Here is a 17,141-nt window from a genome sequence, read left to right on the forward strand (position 1 = left end):
ACTGTGGTGACTCGGGTTATTATTTGTACTTTGCATTTTACCTTATGTTTCTACTGAGAACACCAATTCTTAGCTGCGTAAGTCACGATTTTGAAAATGACAACAATGTTCGGCTTGTTTTAATCAAGGGTATGAACTATCTTATGACTTAGATTATATATATAATATACAAACATATTATACATATATATATATATATATATATATATATATATATATATATATATATATATATATATATATTAACTTTATCACTACACAATTATTTGTGCATTAATACAATTACTAACAGGAACCTCATTGAAACTGAATGGTATCTAGAGGAGGTATTGATTCAATAAAAGTTACAAGCTTTCCAGGGCTAACAGTCCTCATTGTCAAGTATGTATGTGTGTATATATATATATATATATATATATATATATATATATATATATATATTATATACACACACACACACACACATATATATACACATATATATATATATATATATATATATATATATATATATATATATATATAACTTTTGTTGCACTATGATGGACTGCTTATCAAATACGATATCTCTACACTTAACATTCATATTGTTTTCCTTAAGTAATCTTAGATAAATCTCTGATAGTTTATCACGGATGATTTTAATCATAGTATTTCTGTACGCTTTTTTTTTATCTGCTCACTAGTTACCTATATTTATTAACAAAATATTTCATGAAAAACGGCGAAATCTATTAGTCTGTGAAACAGCAGTCACAAATTGGTTTTATAAAAATTGGGACGTTTTTAATTTAAATCTAAATCCTGATGAATAACATATAATCTTGTGACAACTTTAATTCACTATATCACTATGAATGTCAAAAGTGAAGCCTTTCGATAGGAATAAATTTCTTTATAGAGTATTCATTCTTTTATATATGTAATACTTCTTTTCTGCCTCTTACTGCATGCGCTTAAAAAACAGTAAATAATCAATTTACCTTAACCCTTAATCTTTTACAAAGCATTTTCCTTTGAATGTACAGAATAAAATTGGATAAAAATTAATACAAGCTGGCAAAATCTGAGCAATGATCAATACATCATTAGAATATTAGTATTCTGCTCAAGAATGACATCACCCGACTTAAATGCAAAACGTGATGTTTCATTAGATAAACACCTTTGTAGGTGGACCGTCGCTCACTGGTCCTGACTTGTTTACTTTAATGAATTTCATTCTCGAATTTTTAAAGGCATTTATTGGTGATTAAACCTGCAGCCCCATTAAAGCTGTAATGAGGGATATTTATTTATAGTGAACCAAACTTTACACAACACACAATCACACGCCCACACACACACATGTATATATATATATATGTATATATATGTGTGTGTATGTGTGTGTGTGCGTAATAAAACTTGATACCCGTAAACCAACTACAAATTTTCACATTTATAAGGAGCTGCCAAAGTATCGAGGATAATTCCCATTTTCAAAGCTACAGAGAACAAGGCATGGAACAAATAAAACTGGATAATGTATTGAAGAAACTATTTAGGATAAAAATTATAGCACAAGAACAGAACATTAAAAGACAACGCACAAAAGTTAATAAACTGCAAAGTGAAATACTAAATACGAGCTAAAGGGCTGGGCTAAAAAAAAAAAAAAAAAAAAAAAATATATATATATATATATATATATATATATATATATATATATATATATATATATATATATATATATATATATATACAAAATATATACAAATGGGAAGAAGAGTTCTTACCATTTTAAGGTATCTGAAGTGGAACAGTAGTACTGAAGCAATTGAGGGATGGATTCGGGAGTTGGGATTTGGCTTTGAAACGTCTAACGTACGTATGTCCTTTCCTAAGTATGTACACAACAAGGGCAATAGCTCAACTCCTGGTTCATTCACAAAAAAATCTGGAAGCCATGCATTTAGTGGTTAATGCTGGACGGACTGTAATTTGTTAATCTGCTTTCTCCTCCTCAGGTGGCTGTCATCCTTTTGAATCAGCAATTTCGAAGCTCTAACTTAAATTTTGTCAATATTATTCAATACCGAAGTACGGAAAATAATAATAATAATAATAATAATAATAATAATAATAATAATAATAATGTTATTTTTATAACATCACACAGCCATCAATTTCATACTGTAAACTCACACACAAAAACTAAAAGTGATTCTTCTAACTCGGTCATTCTCAGTTATTTCAGGCTGGGAAATCCGACGTCCAAGACTGATATATTACAGACATCAAGGATGAAGGAAGAAAAAAGATACCGTCTTACAAATAATCGACAATAAAACTGAGACAAAATGAGTCATGAACACTTACACAGAAAGAAAAATGATAAAAACGGAAACATCATACTTTACGATTGACAGGAAATCATGAAAATGAAGAGTGTAACACATCAAATCTTGTACGCAAATCAACATAAGAGAATCTAAAAATCAAAATGAGTCATCAAAGTACTGCTTATATGAACCGAAAGTGAAAAACTCTCACTTATTACTGTCATGATAACCAAAATGCGTTCAAAATATTGTTTAACAGGAAACAAAAGCATAACAAAAACAGAAATAAACGTTTACTCATGTGATGACTTGCATAAAGGTAACACACAAACTTGTGATCAGATTCTAAACATTTTTAAATAGTGAATATAAAGAATTTGATGATTTTGAAGCTTTCGGTACCACGGAAAAAACGAACGTTTATCACTGATACATTTAGAGCAAAACTGTTTACCAGTATCTGAACCAAGCTTTCACATAAGCGGGCGACCAGACTCACTGGAAGGACGACAATCCGTTATTCAAGCCCGTTGTCATTGTCTGTGAAAGGAACAAACCCAGTTCGTGATACTTCCAGTCATTCTCAGTAGTTTCAAACGGGGCCGTACCATCCGAATGTTTACAAGGCACATTCTGCCTGACTCATTCCCTATTGTTTTCGGGAATACACCTCAACAGTTTTCACTAGTACATTTCTTCCGGAACAACTCCGTATATAATTTGAATATATATAAGGGACATTTAGCAAAACAGCAACTGCTAAATGCACACATAAAAGACTTAGCAAAAAAGTTACTAAATGCACACATAAAATCTTAGCAAGAAAAACAATTACTAAATGCATACATAATAGACAGATAAATTTCTTACTGACACAGTCAGGAAATACGTTAATACAGAAAACAAAATAAAAAAACTGATATATATCTAAATACCAGACCAAAATAAACTGAACTTGCAAATAGTACATGAAAACAAGCAATTTAGTTTGCAAATCATTTCAGTCTTGATTTTTTCTGCTTTCTTTAAATATTTTCTTCTAAAGTACATTGGCATTTCAACAAAATATGAAGCGCGTTTCAGATCACTTTGTTTTCATCAAACAAGATGTGGACATGACATAGAAATGGGAAAGCTTGAAGCTGTAGCATAGCATTACTATGCAACAATTTTCTATGCAGTAGTTTGCATTTACATACAGCGCAAATAACACATACACCAGCACGCTCATGCACGCATATAACAGTCACTCACAAACATTCTCTAATTTACATGAACCCTCTATGCCCGTCAATCAGCAACATTTGCCTTTCCTATTCTCGACATTCAAAAGCCCTCCGAAATAATCCCTCCGTCATCAGGGGACTTGATTCTCTTCAAACAGTAAGTCACCATTTGCACGGTTAATCCAAAGATCCATTTGCTCATGAACCTACGCTCTGCATTCACTTCCATCCAGTAAAACTACGTTTTCTCTCTGAAATAGCCTATATATACCAGGTTTATAAGTTTATAATCACTACCATTTTTTCCTGTTAAAGTCAATTTCACCCACACAACCCTGGGACCAACAACTTCATACTCTTTGCTATGTCTTAGAAGTTCTCCTGATGCAATAAAAGCTACAGCCTCCCCTTACATATGCAAGCAATGTTTGTCCTTTTCCTAAGTATACTGGACTTTCACTTTCTTTTAATTAGTTCCTTAACTTTCTCTCAAAATGTCAATCATGAATTTGCTTTTCGAACCAGAGTCAAGCACAATAAAAACCCCAAGACTGAATAAGTTGTTTCTTTTGTCATTTCATATAGAACTCCACGTCCAGGGCCTTTTGGGCGATTCCCACAACACACAATAAAACTCATTAATTCTGGCTCCTAGGAAGAGATTCAGCTGTGTTTATGGAACGCTTTTCTCTTCAAGCTTTCCACAACCTTACGCAAAGCACTCGCCTGAAATGGGATATGGTGCTTTATTATCAGTGAAACTTTAGTTATTTTCGGTTGACTGACATAGCACTATCTATCTATCTATATATATATATATATTATATATATATATATATATATATATATATATATATATATATATATAAATATATATATATATATATATATATATACATATATATATACATATACATATATATATGTGTGTATATAAATATATATATATATATACATATATATATATATATATATATATATATATATATATATATATATATATATATATTTTCTTTATCCTACGTACATCAGGCTCCGACAAAGCTGCTCTAACATTCCACACTACAAATTTGTTGAATTCATATACATTTTACTAAAGCTAGTATAGACCCACCCTCACAATCGTATCATAGTGTTTTAACAGTTATTGCGTTTTAGACTGAAATTTAAATTGAGATGAAGTGTTCACGAACTATCATGGCCTGGGATCATTGTGAAACAAATTTACTTACAAAACGAAGGAAATAGAATTGAAAATGACAAATCTCAGAATAAAGTGAACACTAAAAAAATATTCCAGACCGTGTTAGTCTTCCAAGAAATCCCTCATGTGCACGAGACGTTCCGCAAGCAAAGATTATGATAGTTGCTTAACTGCGTTCTATCGCTTACTTTTAGAGATTCTGTGTGTGTGTACTGCTTTATCTAATTTTTTTTTTTTTTTTTAATATTTCCTATACGATTAGCCTACTCGAGTTGCTTTTGTATCAATTTACTAAGATTTAACACCTTGTGTAATAAAAATCCACAATTATATAGCAAATATATTACTATGTAAAATATTTTTTTACTATATAATTGTGGATCTTTATTACACAGATTATTTTTCACGACATTGTGAATCTATTGGCATTTAACACCTTGTTAGCTTTCAAGAAAAATGATTTGTCTGCGCTGGAGGAGCATGTACCCGTCTACCTACCTGTCTCCCAGCAACACAGCAGAGTCAAATGTCCGCACTCTGTTATTTCGGAACATCAGCTTCCGGTTTCTCACGCATAACATCGCCACGACTTCGCTGGACGGGACAAGGCTTAGTCGGAACTTTCAAGGACGGAATGAACACGGGCTACAAACCCGCAAACCATGCAGCCTTCAGATTTATGATTTATTAACTGTAAGTTATAAGTCATCTGGTTTATGTGTTATGGCGATGAATCATGGTAACTGACCTATTATAAAGGAATAACCCCTCAAAAATACAAAAAGACATAGAATTCTCTTCTCAGGCTTTAACAAAATCATCTGAAGAATCGACTTGGTTTACAAAATACGGGAGTAAAGGTAAAGGCGTGGTTGCACATTCACATGAAAATACAAATTGTGAGATCAAACCCTTGTATTTAATACGACGATTTTGAGGTAACCCCCTTAAACAGAACTAGATTAAAATGTTAAACAGAAGCAACAAACGTTGTAAAAACGAGATAATGTTTGTTGCTTCGATTAACAAATTTGAACTACTGATTTTTCGTATATGAGGTACTAAGTCCACCGACACCCTCTTTGTACAAAAGACTGCATACAACCCCCACCTAACCCCAACCTCCAACCCCAACGTCCTTTCATGTCCCATCTTCATCACCTCAATCACGAGAAATGTGAATAAAGACCATAACGTCGCAATAGAGTAATAAAACTTTCAACGCTCATGAGCAGATGGCGCAACGCAACAGCACGACTCTTGGAGAACCTTTTCACTTGTCTCACAACGGGCGAAGTTTTCAGATATGGGAGAAACACGGCAATCCACATCCAGGACAAAAACAACCTGTAGTAGTGACTACTTAAGGAAACTTGCTAGGCCTACATTTACGAAACTAACACCATCTGTACCACAAGCTCTGCCACGCCCTTTCGCTGTTTGTACGCGCGCACATGCACGCACACACACAAGCAAAAACCGTAAAAAAGTTGTAATTCTCAACCGGTTTTTACTTGTTACATCTTACGATTATTTACGTGACGCAACATTTCTGCATTAACCATCATCTAGGTGTCTCACTGCTAAGCACGCACAATGTTTAGTCACGAAAACGTAAAATATTTCTTTCAGTCTAGCATTTGATGGACAAGGCACTCCCAAAGATAGATTTGAGTGGCCTGGGAATGAAGAAAATTCTCTCAATTGGATTATCGCTATAATTTTAAAACTTCGACCTAAAAAATGAGAAATGAATACAGTATAAGTTATCGAAGACAAAATATTGATTTTATAACAGGCTGGCATCTTTCATTTAATAACATCTGAAAGACAAATAAACTGCTGCCCAAACACACACACACATATATGTATATGTATATGTATACACACACACACACACACACACACACACACACATATATATATATATATATATATATATATATATATATATATATATATATATAATATATATATATATATATAATATATAATTTGAACAGAGAGATAATTATAATCGACTGCTACAGCTGCAGTACTAAGCGGAACTACCTAGGCACGGTTGCAATAAGAAATTAGTGCATACTATTCCTATGCACAGATGCGCCAAGTGGAGGGTTCTAAACCCACTAGTAGAGCAAATGGCATCAAAATGATGGATGAGACTTTCTCTTGAACCCAACGGCTACTACAGGTATCAAACACCGAGGACTGCTCCCATGGTGGTAGTAAGAAATAAAAATAAAACATAGATAATGTTTCCTTAGGAAGGGCCAAAGATTCGTGGCCGAGGGTTGCCTAGCTAAGGGCTGTGAACCAATTGGCTGAGTAATTAACCCCCCTACATAATAGAAAAGCCTCTTTTTTGATCAACGGCATCCATGCAATTACACTGCCACGGGATGTCAGGAAAGAAAATAATAGCATTCTAGTCACTGCATGATGAGTATAAGGGTTGGTAGGCCACTCCTCTATTTTTTTTATACAACCTCCCCCCTCATCCTCCCGCCCTCTTACAGGAGAAAGAGTAAATACTACGTTTTGGGATTTGGAATGTATGTTGATGTGATACACAAGAGAAGAAATTCAAGTTGCTGTTTGTATAATGAGAAAAAACACTTTGTGGAGCAAAAGCGAAAGGACAGTGTATGTGTGTAGGTATGGGAAGACTCATGGGTAGCTTAAGAGCTGTCAGGGAAAACCTGAGTGTGGCGGTAAGAAAAGTTGTAATAGTGGGTGCAGCGTTAAGACAACGACACTGACTGGGATGAAGATGTCACTAAACTTCTCTTCACAATCTGTGGCTTAGTCCCGGACCAACTGTGTTATGGTTCGGGACCTTCCCTGAAAAAAGCGGGACGCCACATCTTAAAAACTAACCATAGAATCTTCTTGAAAATAACCTCAATATTTTTACCACGCCCAAGATAAAGATATCCCCAGCCTATGAGGCATGTTTTGTACAAGCCCGTTGGGGATTACCGTAAAAACAAACAAAAGACTGAGCGCCCGCCCGTTCTCACTCGTCTGGCCGAACCATAATACAACTGGGGAATATGCGTCCTGGAATCTTTGGGGCTCTCTCTTCATTCCAGCTCTTCTTTGAGCATCAAGTGAGAGGACCTTTACAACTACTTAAGGACATTTGAATAAAAGAAGAGATAAATAAAAACATCCTTGGCTATGCGGTCGAGTTTCGACCCCACCTACAGGGAACATACAGGGCTGCTCATGAACAGTTGAAGAAGTCGCAAAAGATGAAGACTTGGTATGACAAAGCTCATCACGTCAAGTGAAAATTTCAAGTACGGGAGAAAGCACCTGAACTGAATGTACTAAGGCCCTTACACTGTGATGGAGAAAATCAGTGAACTCAACATCTGGTGGACATCCCTGACCAAGAGAACCAACAGGTGTGCTACATCTACCTGCTAAGATCGCACGGTGAACGGGAGTCATTAAATGTCTCATAATCAAATCCAACGACGACAACTGTCTCTGTCTCCAGCGCAATCCAGCCGGATCACCTTTCGAGGTGAGAGGTCCTTTGAAAGAAATAAACTAGCAAGACAAAAGCCGCATTGCCTTCGTGCCCCCCGAAGCCCGGTTGCCGAAACTCTGAGATTCCAAGGGATTTCTAGTCAAAGGTCATCACTGCACTGGCAGTAGAGAATCTATCATTATTAACAGATGTGCCAGGCAAAACATCAGCTGCTGTGCAAATAGTCAAGGTCGGAGACGCCACACCTGTAGTCAGAACGCCTAACACATGCCACGTTAAAAAGGAATAACTAGATCGTGAGATTCTGTACCCGTTTAATCATAAGATCATAAAGCCAAGTACCTCCATTTGGACTTTTTGTGTTGTGGTGCGAAAACCAGGTGGCATTTGTATCTGTACGGAATACCGTAGGGTCGATACCATAACGGGAGCCGACTTTCTTTCTAAGGGTTGCTGATACCTATATGAAATCGGCAACGACTCCTATTTAATGTTATTGATGCTAACATCGTGCTCAAACTTCCTGATATATATATATATATATATATATATATATATATATATATATATATATATATATATATATATATATATATATATATATGTGTGTGTGTGTGTGTGTGTGTGTGTGTGTGTGTGCCTGATATCACGGAGGACTAGTAGCAGTGCATACTGTGAAAAAACAATACAAACGAGCATCTACACTTTAAAATTGTTGACAGAAAAAATAACGACTAATCCCCTTTATTACAAAATGAGTTTGTGTCATTTACAGATGTTTTTCTAACAGCAGGTCTTACACCTACGTTATTTCTTGATGGGAAATTGATAGGCGTATAATTTTGTTGTCATTTTGACCAGATTAACTACATTTTTAAAATCTGTACATTTAACAAATCCCTAAGCTAATATATATTTTTCTTATAAAAACTTATATATATATATATATATATATATATATATATATATATATATATATATATATATATATATATATATATATATATATATATATATATATATACATATATATATACAGTATATAAAGTAGCCTATTATATTAAATTTTAAATATTAGAATAAAGTAATTTGTTTGCCTCTGTCCTGTTTATAGAATTATTATTTTCTATTGCATGAACGAAAATTGCTCAGTTAACCTATATATCTTCTTTATATATTTTGGTCAATTATGTTTCTTAATTTTTTTTTTTAATTTAACCAACAAATTTGACACTCATGCCACCTTAACCAGGAAGTTTTTAAGTAAATGGAGAATATCTTTCAACTTAATACTATATGTTGTGTTTGATGTTTCCTTGTGGTTTTCCGCAAGAACCTCTTTGTTGCTGTTTTCAATGCACCGTCTAATATATCAGGATACTCTAATTTCTTATCTGTACTCCTAACTACATCTAATTGATCATCAGCATATTCATGGCTGCGTGCCCGTAATTCTCTTTAAACATGGCTATGAATACTGATTTCTTCACTTAATTTCTGTTGACAGGATATAAATCCACTGTACGGGAATGTTAGTAACATTTCTAAAAAGAATTATGACATTTCCTACCGAATCCCGACACTACAATATAGGCCTACCTTTCCATATCCGGTTTTATAAGGGACTATGTCCAATCTTTTAAAATGTACAAAACTGATAATTTAACCTATCCATTTTTCTATCTTCTCTATAAGGCTGTAACTTTAGACCTATCTTCAAAGGAAGGTGGAATTTCAAGGCTTCTTTATCAAAGCATTATCCAGGAACACACTACTAAATCACTTCGTTATGGTTTAGCATTAAATCTCCTCAGACTTACTTTGAATTTCCTGTATTCTCCAGAAGCTTAGGTAAAACCATTTAGAAATACATTTCTTCCGTGTCACAGATTATTTTTGGTCACATCACTATAAAAATAAATTCTAAAAAAATAAAAAGACGGAGCATGAAATTTTTAAACTTATTTTTTTCAGAAGTCACTCGAACTTAAACGATGCTGTCGAGATCTGAGGGCCATTCGTTCAGCAATGGAAGCAATTGAAGCTCAATTAGCTGTCACTAATGCTTCGAAGTCTCATTTGATTTATTACCGTTATTATCCTCATTCTCCTTTCTCTTCTTCACCTTATTTCATTATTCTCTTTCTTGTTTTACAATGAAAGATCAGACAAATCTAGGCTGTTCTTTTATTGCATTGGAGCAAATATCGTGTTAATCATATTTTCCCCTTGTCTTCTTGTTCACCATTCCTCTATTCCAAATTATAAGGACAAATTTCATTTCACTGCTTCAGTCATTCAGAGAGAGAGAGAGAGAGAGAGAGAGAGAGAGAGAGAGAGAGAGAGAGAGAGAATTATATTTCAAAGGTGAACATTGACGCTGACGTCCAGCATCAACATGAAAACTTAAAAAAAAAAAAAAAACTGTCAACTTTAGTTTGATAGCGTGTTTGGGTGATTCAAAGGACACATTTTATGTATGAATCTCTCTCCCCTCCCCCCCAGCTCACGTAAGCCTTCCGTGCAGCATTATTGGGGGTCAGTAAATGATTTAATAATCCCGTGTCAGTTTCGTAAAAGGCCCTTCCGTGATAGACGCGGCTGAGCTAACAAATGATTCAGCCCTTATCAGATTTGGCGGCTCCGGAACACCTACAATATGCAACGGCAACACTTCCTTTGTGCGATGGATGCCTGTCATGACATAATAAAAACGGATGGACGCTTCCCCCGCCCCCACCCTTTTTTAACACACCTGCCTGTGTACATCAGTCGAACGCTTGAAGAACCCAAATTCGTAGAACAAGTGAGATGAGGAAATGGGTGGGCGCGAAGTTAGTAAAAGCGGAGGAAAGAGAATACGCAATACAGTAAGAATAAAGACAATGTGGCAAACCAACCTGCTCCTTTTTAAATGACGAAAAATCTTAATTCTTTTATGTTTATATTACACGATTTCATGGGAAAGTCCTGAGAGAATTTGTCGTTTTCCTATTTGTCGCAACTGGAAGACTGGATTAAATTCCCGCGCGATTGCGTAAGGTCGGTCCCTTGCTGAGAACTTGATAAACATACAAGCAGCAAAGTCTAACGTAATCCGATGAGAAATAAGGTAAAAATATATGAAATATGGAAATTACAGTTTGGCTCTAAACTTTTTAAGAACGATAGTAATTTAAAAAAAAGCAATGGGTTTTGTGTCTTCTCTGTCTGTCTCTCGCGCGCACACACAAACACGTACACAGATGTTTTTCATTATTCGAGCGATGGAATATTTACAGTAAAGAGATAAAAATAACATAAATTTCATGTTGCAATTATAATTTTTTGTTACAGATTTTCATATGTTCCTAGTCTTACGAACTTTGTATTATTAAATGTTACAACAAGTTCATATCTCAACAAAATCATTCGCTTTCTTTCCAGTCTTATAGTTTGCTTGTCACTTACCAACGACTAAAACAATACATTATACACCCGGCTTAATGGAAAATGGTTTACAAAATTACATACTTTTGTTATTTATAATCAGCAACTCAAAAAAATCACTGAAAAGTAATTCATACATGATTAATTATGTATCATTCATCAGGTTTAACTCTCTCTATTTCCGTCTTTCCACTCCCCACCGCCACCCTTTCTCTATATAACTAAGAAACCCACATTCCGATGGGAGTAAATTTAGACATCAACATTGTGTCTTCGAAATAAATCTTCCAAGTTGGCACAGTTCAAGTACATTGTTTGTTTCTCCTTTCTGCCTTTTCCTTTATTGCTGTAAGTCTTAAAAATAGCAGACGTGAATATAGGGAAATGTGCATGACAAGAAACCATGTATCAAATGAACGCAAGATATAAAATATAGCGAAAAAAAAGAGTACCGTGAGTTTTCGCTTGTTATGTATTCAGAAAGCAAATTCAGCCAATTCTCCTGAAATGTGAAGTCAAGGTCACAATAATGTTCTGATACGCAATGCAAAAAAAAAATGAATCTGATTAATTAATACTCAACACGAGAGAGAGAGAGAGAGAGAGAGAGAGAGAGAGAGAGAGAGAGAGAGAGAGAGAGAGAGAGAGAGAGAGAGAGAGAGAGAGAGAGGGAGAGAGAGAGAGATTCATTTAATCCCTGTTTATGATATATCTCTTTTATATCTATACATGTTTATTTTACGCTTACGGCCTTTTAAATCAATACTCAACGAGAGAGAGAGAGAGAGAGAGAGAGAGAGAGAGAGAGATTCATTTAATCCCTGTTAATGATATATCTCTTTTTATATCTATACATGTTTATTTTACGCTTACGGCCTTTTAAATCAATACTCAACGAGAGAGAGAGAGAGAGAGAGAGAGAGAGAGAGAGAGAGAGAGAGAGAGAGAGAGAGAGAGAGAGAGATTTAATCCCTGTTTATGATATATATAGTTACACCTCTATACCTGTTCATTATACACTCACCACCTTTTAAGGACGTAAAACATAACATAAAACACCGAACTGGTTATTTTTACACACAAACGATCAAAAAAAAACAAGCAAAAAAAGAATCGAACAACCGTCACGCACTCGCTCGCGTTTCTTCAGGGCGCTTCAGAAGTGCCTGACATACGAGTCACCGTGTCATGTTAAATCTCACTCACGCCAGACATCGAATTTATACCCCCTCCGATAGAGGAAAATATCTTCTGTTAGTCTGAACACATTCAGATGTCAAGGATGCCGGCGCTGGAGACGTCTGTTGACGTCAAGAACTTCAAGGGAAAGATAATCTAACTCAGATTCTCGTGCTTTTCATGTTGCATTGGACATGTTGATCTCGACATGATCAAATTCTTGAAGGCCTTGAAATCCAACAGGAAATGAATGTAGAAATTCTCCTTCCCGGGTGGGATTCGAATCCAAGCTGGTTAAAGGGTTGAGTTAGTTTTCATATCTTTGCCTGTTTGATCCCTGTTTGATTTTCCACTATTTCTTAATTGCTGTTTATGTAGAGGTATATATTTGTTTTAAAACTAATCTCTCTCCAGTGTTTTCTTTCTGCATATAGCCAGTCTTTTCTAAGGATCTTGCTCACTAAGCAATAGCTATTTATCTTGTTCCATATATATGTGTGTACTTGCTGAATAAAAATACAAAATGTAACCAAATTCATTAATTAAGCAGCTAAAGTTTCTGCTAAAACATGGAATCTCAGTAATACCTCTCTAATTCCTGGCTCAGTTAAGCGTATTCATCATCATATATTCAATGGTAATGACCCAAAGGCATTGCACCTGATTACATAGTGTCCGCAGTGGAGGCAGAACTTCCCACCTCTGAGGCTTAATGAGATTCCTGGGAAATACGGCAGAAATATTAATTTCATTGCTCAGCGGCACCTTTGAAGTTCACATCCACTGTCATGACCGGAAGTACGTACCAAGGTCTAAAGAATATTCTTTAGACCTTGGTACGTACAATCTACCGACGACTGAAACGAAATCTAATGCTGCTCTAGAACTCGGTGACTGTCATCCTTCTTTGATTTATACGTTATTTGTTTTGCGGTTGTAGATGTAAGGTTATTTAAGGCTCGTGTCAACAAAGGGTTTGGGAAACGTGAACGTATATACATGATACAAACAAATGCACACGCATATGTGCTTATATATATGTGTGTTTTTATAATTTATATATATACACATTATATATGTACACATTATGTATGTAGTTATGTATGTATTTATGTATGTATGTTCCATCATGTTTCTTTCTCCCCTTAAAGGGCGTAGCGCCAGAACGTTAGACTTACAGTTCTGAGCAAGTTAGCTGTGAAAAGGATGCTAGCACCAAGCTCATTTTCTAAAACCCTGGTCGTCTAACTGCCAGGTAGCTAACTAACGGTCCAGGTCAAAACTGGTATAAAATGAGTCAAAGATTATTCCTCCGCAAGAATTTGAACCGGGACCTTTCTCACTTTGTAGGCGATAATGCTTCCTATCTCACCACATGTATGTTAGGTAACTTTAACCTATATATATTGGATATCTGTAGAGATAGTAAACAAGACCAGATGAAACGCCTACTGGAAATAAATGAGTATATGCATCCTCCTGAAAAAGGTTGTGGCTCACTCAATAGAAAAATCAGCAAATTACTTTCATGAACGTATTCACACAAGACATATATGATCTCTATTTTCAAAGATATGACATTTGTAAATACATATTTTTTACAAACACTTCCGGAGTTTTTCACGAGCTGAAAATCATGTAGTTTCAACAATGTAAGGTAACTTAAGAAACAGTCTTCTGAAAATCGATTCATTACATTATGAAGGTTAAAAAAATGCATTTTGTTTTGTTCCTTGTTTTATCCTAGAAGCAAAAATAAATCTGGAATTTCTCTGATTCAAACTGCCGGTAATATGGGATAATCATCATATAGATCATCAAACACTTTGTAAGAATCTGAATTAAAATCAAAATTTAAAAGTCCATTTGGCTATTTTTGCTAATACCATTGCTCCCGTCTTACGTCACTTCACTTCATCGGAGAACTCTGACCAGCGCCACGTCCATATCGCGATTGGTTGGATATCATGACGTCACTCATTAATTACAAGTAACCACTTACGATTAATCGCGTGTCATATCGATACTGGCTTATTTAATAACGCTGAAATGATTGGCTAATGTGAATAATACCAAGGTATATATTATATAAACGTTGGTATATAATATATAGTACTCATTCTCAGATTTCCGCTTTAAAGTCCTTAAATAAAAACAACATCGGCATCATTTCCCTACTGGAGCTGAATACTACAGTATATATGGAGTTTTTGCTTCTTCCAGTCTAATTAAAATTTGCATTTCCTTCCCGGGTCCTTCTACTTATTGGGACTTGCTGCTGTAACGCCTTCTCTCTTACTGACGGTACACCCCAGGTGGTTTAGAATGAAGTGAACTGTATGATAATGCTTGTAATGTCTCTTTTTTTAGTTTTATATTACACTCTCATTGGCAGGAACTCTGTATGTTACGGGGTGCCAAGGAGCAAGAGCCCGTGCTGGCACAAAGCCAGCTTACGCTAGACAAACACACAGACAAGATTAGCGAGCTGATACGGGCTGTACTAGGAGCAAAAGCCAGCCCAATCTTAAACCTCAAAAAAACAACTTACTTGGCTTCCAAGAACTGCACCAAAGAATGGCGTTATGAAGCATGCAAAAAATTCCCTCTCGTGACGAGAAGTTTACATTAAATATTGCCAGCTCACACTCTCAATACCTCTGAAAGCCAGAAAACACCGGAAACTGCTGTAACTGGCTCGAACTGTCGTTAACACAGCAAGCAGCAATTGGCGCATCTCTGCTGATGACTTAATAATTGTCTCTAACAAACAACGTTGGTAGGTAGTTAAGTTACGCAGCCTTCATTACCTCTTTGCAAAGGATGGTTTTAAAGTTATTATTATATATTTCTTCCTTCCCGCTGAGCAAGAAAGAGGAAGATAAAACAACACAATTCGCCTTATAAACAGAATCGGAACAGCTCTAAAATAATAAAGGCCATTTTTCTTCCAAAATTATCGTTGAAAAAAGGCATTGGTTAGAATGTTTGCGATGGTACAAGCTTAACTGCTAATTATAAATGCATAAAAAGAAGCTGAGGCCAGTTTTTCATTGCAAGTAGTTTTAGATATTACTAATTTGTTATGAAATATTAGATAACAGCCGAGTAACGTGTGTAGACTGCATACCAGTAAACATAACACTGATGAACTTTCCTGAGCAATCTGCACTTCCGCTGGTTCTTTACAAAAAAAAAAAGGCTCTATTAAAAAGAACAATATTTACAAAGTTTGCAGCTCGACTACGAAGAATAAGTTTTTTTTAAAGTAAATTACTACAAGTTTATTAGAAAAAAAATTCAGGCTAGCCATAACATTCTCATCCATGTTATGTCTTTTTACCAGAGAGAGAGAGAGAGAGAGAGAGAGAGAGAGAGAGAGAGAGAGAGAGAGAGAGAGAGAGAGAGAGAGAGGGCGGGGACTGCTATTGCAATCAGGTGGTTCCTCTTTGGTTTGGTTTCCCACTCAGTTGCAACTTTAGTTGCGTTTGCACCAAAAATCGGTAATTTTTTTCACGAATATCACAGCATGCAAGTACATTTTTAAATTGGAAAAATCTGTACTTTACTGTATTCAACGTGTTGTGTACTTATTCATGAGAATCAGGAAAAACTACATGAATCTAATCTTTTAAAGTAATTTTTTCTATCGAAACAGTTTATTTTCAAACTTTACTTATTACATATTTCCATAGAGAATTAATGGTTTTGCTATGCTATTCCCCATTAAATTCTGTTTTTAATACAGAATTTAATAAAAAAAAAAATATGCATACAAAGAGGGTATATTCTGTGTAGTGTGGAATCATGTATTTATCTGTAAATGTACAACATGAGATTGCATAGCTCTCGTGCAAGGTGCATTCGTGGAACTCACGCTATCTGTCTATTTCTGAGATAGTATAACAAGTCTTTTGCAAAATTTTCAAATCTATTTGAAAAATTTGAAAAAATGATTAGTTTTTAATCTATTATTCGTTTAAAAAAACTGTTTCAATAGTGCGTGTCCTAAAAAGTCCAACATACTTCCTATGTATGCCATTATATTTCCATATGCAGAATATCCGATTTGTACATGTTTTATTTGTGAATCATGTGTGCAAGTAACTGAAAGCCTTTTTGAGATTTAAAATAAATCTTACCTAAGGGAATGCTTTACATTTTACCAAAATTGTGGTGGTGCTCCCATAATTAACCGGAAAACAGCTAGGTATATACTCGTCATTTTAAAAAAGTTAAGAACCCATGAAATTTTAGGCTACATAATTGAAATGTGC

General features: G+C 35.0%; 1 protein-coding gene across 2 annotated transcripts in view; it reads right to left on the bottom strand.

Moving 5' to 3' along the window:
* The window catches only part of bwa (alkaline ceramidase), a 131,309-nt gene that overhangs the window by 1,639 nt on the left and 112,529 nt on the right, over window positions 1-17,141 (bottom strand). The gene's annotated exons all lie outside the window — the stretch shown is intronic.

This window comes from Macrobrachium rosenbergii, chromosome 14 (assembly GCF_040412425.1).
Source record: "Macrobrachium rosenbergii isolate ZJJX-2024 chromosome 14, ASM4041242v1, whole genome shotgun sequence".
Lineage (NCBI taxonomy): Eukaryota > Metazoa > Arthropoda > Malacostraca > Decapoda > Palaemonidae > Macrobrachium > Macrobrachium rosenbergii.